The sequence below is a fragment of the Peromyscus maniculatus genome, chromosome 10, assembly GCF_049852395.1.
Source record: "Peromyscus maniculatus bairdii isolate BWxNUB_F1_BW_parent chromosome 10, HU_Pman_BW_mat_3.1, whole genome shotgun sequence".
In the NCBI taxonomy this organism is placed as follows: domain Eukaryota; kingdom Metazoa; phylum Chordata; class Mammalia; order Rodentia; family Cricetidae; genus Peromyscus; species Peromyscus maniculatus.
Window position 1 is genome coordinate 69,377,708 of NC_134861.1, and position 11,658 is coordinate 69,389,365.

General features: G+C 43.7%; 1 long non-coding RNA gene across 2 annotated transcripts; it reads left to right on the plus strand.

Moving 5' to 3' along the window:
- Nucleotides 1-4,918: 4,918 nt before the first annotated feature.
- On the plus strand, nt 4,919-10,770 carry LOC143267623 (uncharacterized). 2 transcript variants are annotated; one of them, XR_013042955.1, is made up of 3 exons: nt 4,919-5,592; nt 9,125-9,221; nt 10,161-10,770. It is a non-coding gene; the product is annotated as an uncharacterized LOC143267623 (long non-coding RNA). The 2 variants fall into 2 exon arrangements; XR_013042954.1 differs by having other exon boundaries at nt 5,127-5,208.
- Nucleotides 10,771-11,658: the final 888 nt, after the last annotated feature.

Below are 11,658 nucleotides of genomic sequence, written 5' to 3' on the forward strand. Positions count from 1 at the left end.
GAATCAGAAGAATTAACGTAGCTTCTGGGGATTATGAAGTAGTGAATTAGAATTAAAAAGAGAACTGGGCTACTTAGTTTAATATGATCGAGAGAAAAGTCCAGAAGAGTACATTTACTTGCCTAGAAATGAAGTTTGAGATCAGCCGAGAAGAATATATTTTAGTATTTTCCACTTATCTGAAACATTTTCATTCATTTTTACAGGCTGAAAACTACAAGAAAGAAACCAGTGAGCAGAATGCCTTGAAGCCGGCTCCAAGGGGGTAATGCCTCCAAGGTGAAGTAGGCTGGCCCGCGTCCCACCTTGGTATTAGGGCGTGGTAGCAGATTCATTCTCACTTTGTTGCTGAGATAGGTGCTGAAGTCCCATTTTACAGATAGAGAATGAGGGCCCTGTGAGAGTATCCCTAAGTAGTCTTGTAGTAATTGATTGCACTGAAGGTAGTCTTCCCCCAAATTATCAGTATGTTAGGTGGTGGTTCGATTGATGTTTCTCTATGCCTGGCTGCCCAGTCAGATTGTCCCACTTCTGCTAAGGTGCGACCAAAAGGAAGATTTGCTAGATCATTAGAATGTGTTGGTATAGGGGTGGTTCTTGTAGCCCCCTTGCATGCTAGGATAAGTTCTTAGCTAGGGCCTAGTCATGAGCCTGCAGTCAAGTCTTATTAACCTGTATATTGCTGCATATCACTCATTTTCCAGAATCTTAAATAAAGCTTTTCCTGTGTCAATCCCATAATGGTCTTTTCCTTTTTTTAAATAATCATATGTGTCTGTGTGCTTACACTGGGGCACATGGGTGTCAGGACAACTTGGGATAGTCTGTTCTACCATGTGGATTCCTAGGATCAAATCTGGGGTGTCAGGCTTGGTGCCGGGTACCTTTAGCTGTGGGGTTGTTTTGGCCTTTCCAAACATAATTTATATATTGAATGAAAAAGAAATAAAAAGGTACGTTGGAGGAGACTGTTGTAGATAAAATGGAAACCATGGGTAGAGCAGAGTCATCTGCCTGAGCCCAAAGGACATAACCAAACTGAGGTGGAGGGAGAGGGGAACTGGGTCCAGCACTCAAGAGGCCAAAGGGTGGGTAACAACTTCTGGAGGAAGGGCAGCCCAGCGCCTGGGCTAGAGAGTTCAGGTTAGAGGGTGAGGGATGCTGGAAGAATTTGGTAGTCAGGTCCTCTTTGATAAGTAGGTACCACAACCTTTTGTTGCAGGTTTGAAACTTGAACCCTTGATTTCCAATCTGCTGGGCAGGGTCTGTGTGTGTGAGACCAGACATGTCCCAACACATGCAACTTTTGACATGTTTCTAGGGATCTAACTTGTCATTAGGCTGCATGTCAGGCTCTTTTACCTGCCTTTTATTTTTCAAGTAAGGTCTTGTAGAGGAAGCTGGCATCAAGATACAATGTATAAAATTATCAGTTATAGTTTGTGTTTTAAATGTCAATTGTTTCTGTTTACACAATAGCTTTAATGTTAAATAAAAGCACTTCCGTGACCCAACTAGATAAAACTCAGCAGTTAGCTACAGTCACACTGGCCACATTGTCGAGTGCTCAGTAGCCACATCTAAGAATTTTACTGAAAATAGAACATTTTTGCCCTCTATATACAGGCTACGTAGTTTTGACCGTCTCAGAAGCAAAATTAGGTCATTTGGTAGACTTTGTCTTGAACACCGGTGTAAAGTGGAATCCTGGGAAGTTCTGAAAATAGTTTTGAAAGTAGCAAGGCAGGCTGGAGAGCTGGCTCACCAGTTAAGACAACTAACTTGTTGCTATTGCAGAGCATCTGGGTTTGGTTCCCATCAACCATGTGGAGGCTCACAACCAACTCCAGTTCTAGTGGGTGTGACACTAATGACCTCCGGGTACCAGGCAAGCTCCAGACTCAAACTCTAAAAATTAAAAAAAATATATACCCAAAGTACCTCTGAGTATGTACTTGTTGAGTCCATTTAAAATAGAAATTTAAGATATATACAGAATACAAAATAGAGTCAAGTTATAAATTTTTACAGGGATTGAGGATAAAGGAAGAAAGCGATTTTTAACTGCCCAACACTCCTCGTTCTCCTCCCTCCCCTCTCCTTTTTTTTTTTTTTTTTTTTTTTTTTTTGAGACAGACTCTCTAGTCCTGATTGACCTAGAACTCAATGTAGACCAGGCTGGCCTCAAACTCAAGAGACCCGATGACCTGACTGCCTTGGATTAAAGGCGTGCACCTGGCATTCCTGGTGCTTCTCTTTCCTGCAGATAAGACTCCAAAACAAGCCGGGCGGTGGTGGCATACACCCTTGCAGATCTGGTGTGGGTTCAAGGACAGCCTGGTCTACAGAGAGTTCCAGGACAGCCAAGGCTACACTGAGAAACCCTGTCTGTCTCTAAAAACCAAAAATAGCCGGGTGGTGGTGGCTCATGCCTGTAATCCCAGCACTTGGGAGACAGAGGCAGGCAGCTCTCTGTGAGTTCGAGGCCAGCCTGGTCTACAGAGCTAGTCCAGGACAGGCTCCAAAGCTACAGAGAAAACCTGTCTTAAAAAACCAAAAAATTAAAAATAAATAAATAAATAAATAAAAACCAAAAATAAAAAGACTCCCAAATTAAAAAAAAAAATTTTTTTTGAGACAGGATTTCTCTGGCCTTGAACTCAGATCCACCTGCCCTCTGCCTCTCAAGTGCTGGGATTAAAGGCGTGCGCCACCACCTCCCGGCTATGAAATTTCTTTATTGCAGTCTTAGTTTTTCTGCCTGTTAGGACCAGACATTCTTCCTTCAGAGACATTTCCATAGAGAATCACGCAGGCCTCTAGCTTTGCATTGACGGTTTACAGTTTGCAGGTATCTGAGAGTTTGCGCTCACCTTGAACCCTGTGAGTCCTGTGTGCTCTCACTTAGTTCTTCACTCTGAGCTGGCTTGCTGGGCTCTGGATCAACAACTCCATGTATTACCACTCCAGTTTCACAGGCTGCATGACGCACCCATGAAGCCAGTGGAAGATGTTTAGAGACGGTCAGCCTGTATCACATGCTGACATTTCCCCAAGACCAAGGGGAACACCTTTGTACCCTGAATATATACCCAAGCTACAGGTTCTTGTTCTATTTGCTTTGGCCTCTGCAAGATCCACAAAGGTAGCACTGAGGTCTGCAGGAGTTTTGTGTGCAAGTTCTCTTTCAGAGTGAGTTAACTTTGCCGCTCCGTTTCTCATAATTGGCTGTTGGTGCACCTCAGATTTCTGGCCCTCAGTCATTTCACGGATTCTGTGGCTGACTGGATGAGGTCTCTTCAGATGTAACAGTTATCGGACAACTTAGCACTGTCAGTGGTTCTCAGCCTTCCTAACACTATGACCCTTAAATACAGTTCCTCATGCTGTGGTGACCCCCAATCATAAAATTACTTTTGTTGCTACCTCATAGCTATGATTTTGATACTGTTATGAATCATAATATGAGTATCTGATATGTGGCATCCCCCCCTCACACATACACACACAAAAGGGTCGAGACGAACCAAGTTACAACCAACACCAGCAATAGCTACTATGGTTAATTTCACAAGCTACTCATGAAGTACTAAAGAAGAAAAGTGCCAGTTGCCCGTGGAGAATTGAAGGTTTAGCCACTAAACCACCTCAGCCTTCATTTTTTCCACCTATTCAAGGATAAGTTTATGTTTCCCCAATTGTTGAGTAAATGGGGGTGATATTTGAAAGTGCCACATTATGGCAGACAGCACCACACACCTCCACACAGGATCTAAAGTAAGAAATGTGTCCTGAAAACTGCCCGTGGGCCGTATATTTTAGTTAGTTTGAGCCGGGTGTGGTAGCTCACAACTTTAATCTTTGCATGTGGGGGGCGGAGGCAGAGGCAGGCAGAGCTCTTGAGTTTGAGGCCAGCCTGGTCTACAAGGCTAGTTCCAGGGCAGCTAGAGCTGTTACATGAGAAACTCTGTCTCGGAAAAAGAAAGAAAGAAAGAAAGAAAGAAAGAAAGAAAGAAAGAAAGGAAGGAAGGAAGGAAGGAAGGAAGGAAGGAAGGAAGGAAGGAAGGAAGGAAGGAAGGAAGGAAGAAAGAAAGAAAGAAAGAAAGAAAGAAAGAAAGAAAACAAAAGAAGGAGCTAGTTTGAAGCTAACAGTTTTTCTGTGGGTATGGGGGGACAATCAATATGATCAATTTTCAAGTACCTGACAAAGTGGAGTCTGAATAATACACTGTGTGGGGCTGGGTATCTAGAATTCTCGTTCTTTGGAACCCACGCTGCAAATACTGCATACATTTATTTGGAGTTGAATGTAACACTTTTGAAAAAGAGCGTTTTGTAAGCTCTGAACGTTTTTACTTCCTTTTCCAGGTCAAAGTCTGGAGAGTTATTTTTATTGTATGAAGGATTTCTCTGCACGTACTTCATGCTTGCCCGAGGGCACTGGGTCTCCTGGAACCAGACAGTTGGAGGCTGCCATGTGGGTGCTGAAACCAAACCGGCAACTACCCCACTTTCTCACCAGGAATGCATAAGCACTTCGAAACACTTTTCATGTTTTATGAACCTTCTCACTCAAGGCTTGCAATATTAAATATAAGATAATTTGAAGTTACTTGCTAAGTGAAGGAATGTGATCTGCGCTGATAGTCCTTCACTGGAGGGGTCGCATTACCTTTGAGGGAGGGGATAAGGACTGCGATAAGTGTTTGCACGGGGAAAGGCACTTCAAACTATAAATGTCGCCTTATTCCACTTAAGCAAAAAAAAAAAAAAAAAAAAAAAAGAATCGTGAGCTAGAGAATGAGTGGGAACATCGGGAGCAGTTAACTCCCTTACCCAGGGTACCAAGCCCTGCCTCAGGCACTAAAGAATACTCCAATGGGACCAAGAAGCTCCCTTTTCATGGCAGGGGTAGATGGCAGTACTCTTAGGTCCCCTAGCTGGGAGCGGTTAGTTAATTAACCCCAGTGACTCAAAGGGAAACACCCCGGGGACCTGACAACAGCAGCTAGGTTCGCGGGACGCGAAAACACTGGTAGACACGCCTGCCAATCACCGGTGGGGAGGCTCTGGGTGCATGTAATAGGTTAAGCTCAAGCCCCAACTCCACCCCTTCTGCCTGAATCCCCGCCTCGCCAGAGTTCGGGCCCTCTGTGGACATCCGGAGAAGGAAATAACCGTGGCCTGAGCTTGCTGTTGGAATTCAGGGTACAGAGGCGTCCCGTTTCCCCGGACCCATTTCACGCCGATCTGACGGGTCCTGTTGTCTCTTTCCTACCGTCGGCCTAACGTCCTGTGTCCTACCATCACCCAGTCCCAAGCAGGTGGTGGTTTTGCCTGTGCTTGGAGGAAGATGGGCCGCCTAGACCTTGTCAACTCATTTCTCTTGAAGTCTTCTGAGCTCTCTACTTGCATCTCGTTCTGTATAGTTGTACAAGAGGCATTGATCTCGCGGGCGGGAGGAATATGGCAATTACAACTAAACATTAGATCATTAAAGTAGCACCCAGCCGACAGTTATAAACATTGTTCAAGAAAGAACTCGGAGACAAGAAGGCAAGTCCCATCATGCCTGCTGTCTCCCCATCCACGGTAATCTTTTCTTCCGGGTCGTGCTTGCTTTACATCCAGCCAGGCTTACTTACTCCTGCAAGCAGTCTGGTGAGGCCTCTCTCCTGCAGATCTTGTACTTATCTCTTCCTAATGCAAATCTGATCATGTCTCTCAAATCCGACCTGAGTCTCTCAAATGTCAAATCCTGTGATCCCTTGTTTCTTAGAGGTTCTGGCAGACACTTTTTATTCCACTATAACAGACGACAGGTAAATACACGGAAAATTAATGCAGTTTGTCGAAATTTCACTAACAAATCACACTCAGGCATAAACATAACCAGCATCCTGGAATGTTTCCCCTCAGACACTTAATCACTCTCCTCCACCCAGGGGGACCATAGCCTATCTTCTGGTAAAGAATTAGCTTTGTGTTTACACAGGCCCAGACATGTCAACATGCATTTTGTTTCTGGTTTCTTTAACTTGCTGTCGTGAGGTTCGCCCATATTTTTCATAGTTTGTTTATGAGGATGTGTTGCATTCCATTGTGTGAATGCAATAAAAATGTATCCAGACAAATGTTGATGACCACTGGAGTCATCTACGTTTTGAAACTATTAAAATAAAATATTGCTTCTGTGGCCATAACAATGACATCTTTTGAGTATGATACATGGTAAGTGTATCTCTTGGTCATATGCAAAAAATAGAAGTCTTGGGTCAAGGATATGGCCATGTTCAGATTTACTGGATTTTTTTTTAAGTTTTCTGAAGTGTTTGCGTTAATTTACACTCCCATCAGCAACATATAGGAGTTGAAGTTCAACGTTCCCATCAACACTTTTTTTTTTCCATTTTGGTGGGTGATAATTGAATTGCCTATGTTTTTTTTTTTTTTTTGATTTGCATCTCTGTGATAATTAAGTAGAGTGATTTCATTTTGTTTGTTTTTATTCTGAGACAATATAGCCCAGACTGGCCTGGAATGCATCATGTAACTGAGGATAACTTAAAAAAAAAAAAAAACAAGACACAACATTTTCTTGGGGGGAGGGGGAAGGAAAAGTTGTCCCATGGTGCACATGTAGAGGTCAGAGGACAACCCCATGGGGTTGGCTCTATCCTCCTATCCTATGGGTTGTGGGGATGGAATTCAGGTCATCAGGCTTGGCAGCAAGGGTCTTTCTGCTGTGCCATCTACCCACATGCTGGGAATGATCTTGGCCTTGAAGACTGTGGATCCTTCTCTGTACAGACATTCACTACCATGCTAGCCCATTGAGCACTTTTTCCATCTGCTTATTAGCTACTCAGAAATAACTTTGTGAAGCATCTGCTATGTTTTTTTTTTTTTGTGCCTCCTCTATTTTTTCCTGAATGTTTTGTATCTTCCTGGAATTTGACTACAAAGCATCTTCAATATTCAACAATTTTTAAATAATTTTATAAAATTAAATGCCTTAAATTTACCATATAGATTCTGTTGCTAATAGTTTATGACACTGGCTTTATGAGATTTCCAACCTTTTCTCTATCCAACTTAACACGTGCATTTTGTTGTTGGTGGTGGTTGTTTCTCTGTGCAGGAGTGGCTGTCCTGGAACTCACTATGTAGACCAGGCTGGCCTTGAACTCAGAGATCTGCCTCCTGAGTGCTGGAATGACAAGTGTGGACTGTCTTGCCTGGCTCTGCAATGCTTTTATAAGATGGATGTGGTATAAGCTTGGAACCTTGGGGCTGGGTGGTTAAAGAAGGAGGATCTCAAATCTGAAGCCATAAGGGGGTGCGGTGAGGACTTTGGACTGAGAACCCATCTGAAAACACCGAAGAGGGCCCACAAGTGGGCTCAGTGGGTGCCAAGCCCGACAATCGGAGTTTGATCCCAGGGACCCACAGGGTAAAAGGAGAGAGCCAACTCCTGGAAGGTGTCCTCAGACCTTCACATTCATGCTATGGCACACATGCATGTACAAGTACACGTATGCACAGGCATGCATGTGCACATGAACTAAATAAATGAATAAACAAATGCAATTAAAATAATATTGAAAACAAAGGTGCTAAGACAGGCATAGTAGAGCACGCCTTTAATCCCAGCACTCAGGAGGCAGAGCCAGGCGGATCTCTGTGAGTTCGAGGTCAGCCTGGGCTACAGAGTGAGATCCAGAACAGCTGGAGATACATAGTGAGACCCTGCTTCAAAAAAGTAAAAAAGTGTTACATTTTGTTACATTTAATATCTTGAATATTTGTCTACATTTATTGAAAATATTCTTCCCCTTCCAATTTCCTTTTGATTCTTTTAATGCTGTCCTTTGAGGAAAAATATTCTTGCCATTAAAACAGTCTAATTTTATTGTTAGGGCTTCTTTTTTTTTGTTTTAGCTTGCTCATAATCTGCCATCCACAGTTGGAATGGTGGGTGTCCTGGCTAGATTTATCTTAATTTTACACAAACTGAAGTCATCTGAGTGGAGAAAACCTCAAGTGGGGGAAAAAATGCCTCCATAAGATCAGGTTGTAGACAAGCCTGGAGGTCATAGGTTCTCAACCTGTGGGGTCATGACCCCCTGTGGGGGAGGGGGTAGAATGCTCATTTCACAGGGATCGCCTGAGAACATTGGAAAGCACAGATATTCATATTTCAATTCGTAACAGTAGCAAAATTACAGGTATGAAGTAGCAACAAAATTTTATGGTTGGGGGTCACCACAACATGAGGAACTGTATTTAAAGGGTCACAGCATTAGGAAGGTTGGGAACCACTGGTGTAGGGCATTTTCTTAATTAGTGACTGATGGATGAATATCCAGCCTATTACGGTTGGGAACAACCCTGGGCTAATGGTCCTGGGTTCTATAAGAGAATGGGCTGAGCAAGCCATGAGGAGCAAGCTAGTAAGCAGCACCCCTTTATGGCCTCTGCATTAGCTCCTGCCTCCAGGTTCCTGCCTCGTTTGAGTTCTTATCTTGACTTTGCTCAGTAGAATGTGATTTGGGATATGTAAGCCAAATAAACCCTTTCCTCCTTGTGGTAGTCTGAATGTAATTGGCCCCCATAAGCTCATAGGGAGTGGCACTATTAGGAGGTGTGGCCTTGTTGGAATAGGTGTGGCCTTGTTGGAGGAAGTGTGTCACTGTGGGGGTGGGTTTTGAGGTCTCATATATGCTCAAGCTGTTAGGGAATGTTAGCATTCTGGCACACCCCTTGGGGACCTGCCCAGCATCCTGATATCATCTTACGTAAAGGCCCCTTTAAGAGAAAGCCTCTCCCTTCCTCTCTCCTTCCATGAAGCTGCATTAACTCCTCTTCCTCTCTTTTTCTCTCTCTCCCTCTTTCTCTCTCTTCCTTCTCCTCTTCTCTTTAATAATAAAACTTTCCATGTGGATGCCATGTCTGCATGATGTGAGTAACATTGTCCCACGCCACTCAGATGCCACCATGTCTGCATGGTGTGTCTCCCTCACCCACCTCGGGGTACCTTGGCTCAAACCCACCAAGGCCACAGTGTGCCATTTTACAACACAAGCCAAGCCCAGTATCTCAGACCACCTCCTGTTGCCTGCAGGTCAAGATGTAAGAATACTCAGCTCCTTTTCCAGCACCATGTCTGCCTAAATGCTGCTGTGTCCTCCCATGACGATAATAGACTACACCTCTGAACTGTAAGTGAACCACCCCAATTAAATGTTTTTCTTTATAAGAATTGCCATGGTGTAGGTGGAAGTTTCTATCCCACCGGCAGCTCCCAAATGAACACAATGAAGCTTATATTAATTACAAATGTTCGGACAATAGCTCAGGCTTATTACTAACTAGCTCTTACATTTAAATTAACCCATTTCTATTAATCTATGTATTGCCACGTGGCTCACGGCTTTACCTGTCATCTAGCTTGTCTTGCTCCTTCTGTATTTCCACTGACTCCACCCTTCTTCCCTCACAGCAGTCTCAGTTTGGCTGTCCCACCTATACTTCCTGCCTGGCTAATGGCCAGTCAGTATTTTATTAACCAATGAGAGTAATATATATTCACAGTGTACAGAAGGACACCATGGCCATGGTGTCTCTTCACAGTAGTAGAAATCCTAAGATACTCCTCAAGCTGCTTTTGGTCATGGTGTTTCATCACAGCCATCAAAACCCGGTTAAGATAGTGGGAGGTGGAGGTGCCCACATACCATTTCTTTGTGTGGGTAGCCAACTGTTCTGGTGCGTTTCATTTAAAAGATCACATCCTCACTTGGAGTTTCCACAAGGCAAGTGGTCATATCTAAATGGACTAATTTCTGAACTCTATTTCATTCTGTCAGTTGGACTGTGTATCTTTGTATCAATACCAAATGTCTCTACTACTATTGCTCTTATGACAAGCCTTGATGGTCTATCAGGAAATTTGATTATAAGTTCATTTAAATGTCTTGTGCGATCTTTGGATACACGGTAGACAGTACAGATACAGTACATTTCAATTCTCACTGAAAACTTTCTGGAGTAGCCCTGCTCTGGAAGGCATCTAGAAGCCAATTTAGGGACCTTTGTTTCATAGCCACATCCTCCTGAGTTTAGTGATGGGGTAGCCTTCAAAATATTTGTCTATGCAGGGCCTGGAGATGGCTGAGCAGCTAAGAGCTCCTGATGCTCTTCCAGAGGACTCAGGTTTGGTTCCCAGAACCCACACGGTGATCCACAACCATCTGTAACTCCAGTTCTAGGAGATCCAACACCCTCTTCTGACTTCCATGGGCACCACACATGTATGTAGTACTGCGGTGATGTATTGTGTTCCCCAATATACTGTGTCTCCCAATAAAATTTACCTGAAGATCGGAGGAAAAAGCCAGCCACTATAGAAGTCAGGCAATGGTAGCACACACATTTAATCCTATCACTTGCCAGGCAGGGATCTGTCTGGATCTCTGTGAGTTCAAGGCCACACTGCAAACAGGGCCAGGTGTGGTGGTACATGCCTTAAATTCCAACACGAGTTAACCAAGGAGGTCTGGAGGTCTGTAGAGACAGGCAGGAAGTGACAGAGCTGGACAGGAAGAGGAAGTGATGTAGCTGGACAGAGAGAGCAAATCGGATGGCAGAACAGCAAGGCGTATGTGTGTGGGCAGACAGGAAGTCTTGACTTTGGAAGCTGAGGAGTTGGTGAGGTGAGGTTAGCTGTGGCTCTCCCTATTTCCCTGATCTCTCAGGTTTTCACCCCTATATCTGGCTCTGTGTTTTTTGCTTAATAAGACCATTTAGAAATTCATTTACATAGTACACATATATACTTGTAGGCAAAACAGTCATATCATGAAATAAAATAAGCAAATTTTTAAATATCAAAATATTTATGTTATGCCTTTTTACAAGAAACTCAGAACACAGTTTCTTGGCAAGCAGAAGACTCTAGAACTGCACGGATTGGAGGTGTGCCATGCCAACATGGCTCCTGCCACAAACAGTACTAATTCTACACGTCTCATGTAGTCTGTGTATGCCTGGAAGCAGTGTGTATGTATTATTTTACAGTTTTGGAGAGATAAATAAGATACCAAGTTCTTTTGCACTTGTGCTTTTAGAAATGAAAATGTAAAATGGGTTTCTTTGATCAGACAGGATGAAATCTGTAGCTTCAAAACATAAAAAGATTCCCATTGAAATACAGTGGCTACTAGGCAAGGGCTAACTGTTCATTTTGTTCAAGTGGGAGGCTGAATAATGGCGTGTAAATAGGTCTACACTCTAATCCTGGAGCCTTATACGGCAAAAAAGGGCTTTGCAGATACAGTTCCACTCAGGAGCTCGAGATGGGACAATTGTCTTGGGTTACCTATCAGGAGGCTGAAGGAGATCTGACCACAGGACAGAAGGAAAGAAGATCTGACCACAGGACAGAAAGTAGCATAATGCAGTGACAAAATGTGTCTGCGGGTACCATGGGCTACGCTGCTGGCTTTGAAACCGGAAGAAGGGGACCCTCACCAAGAAATGCAAAGACCACAGCTTTTGACGCTGGCGCAGGTAAAGAAACATTGTCCCCTAGTGCCTCCAGGGGGTGTGGCCCAGTTGACACTCTGATGTTGGCTCAGTGAAACTGATTTCCGATTC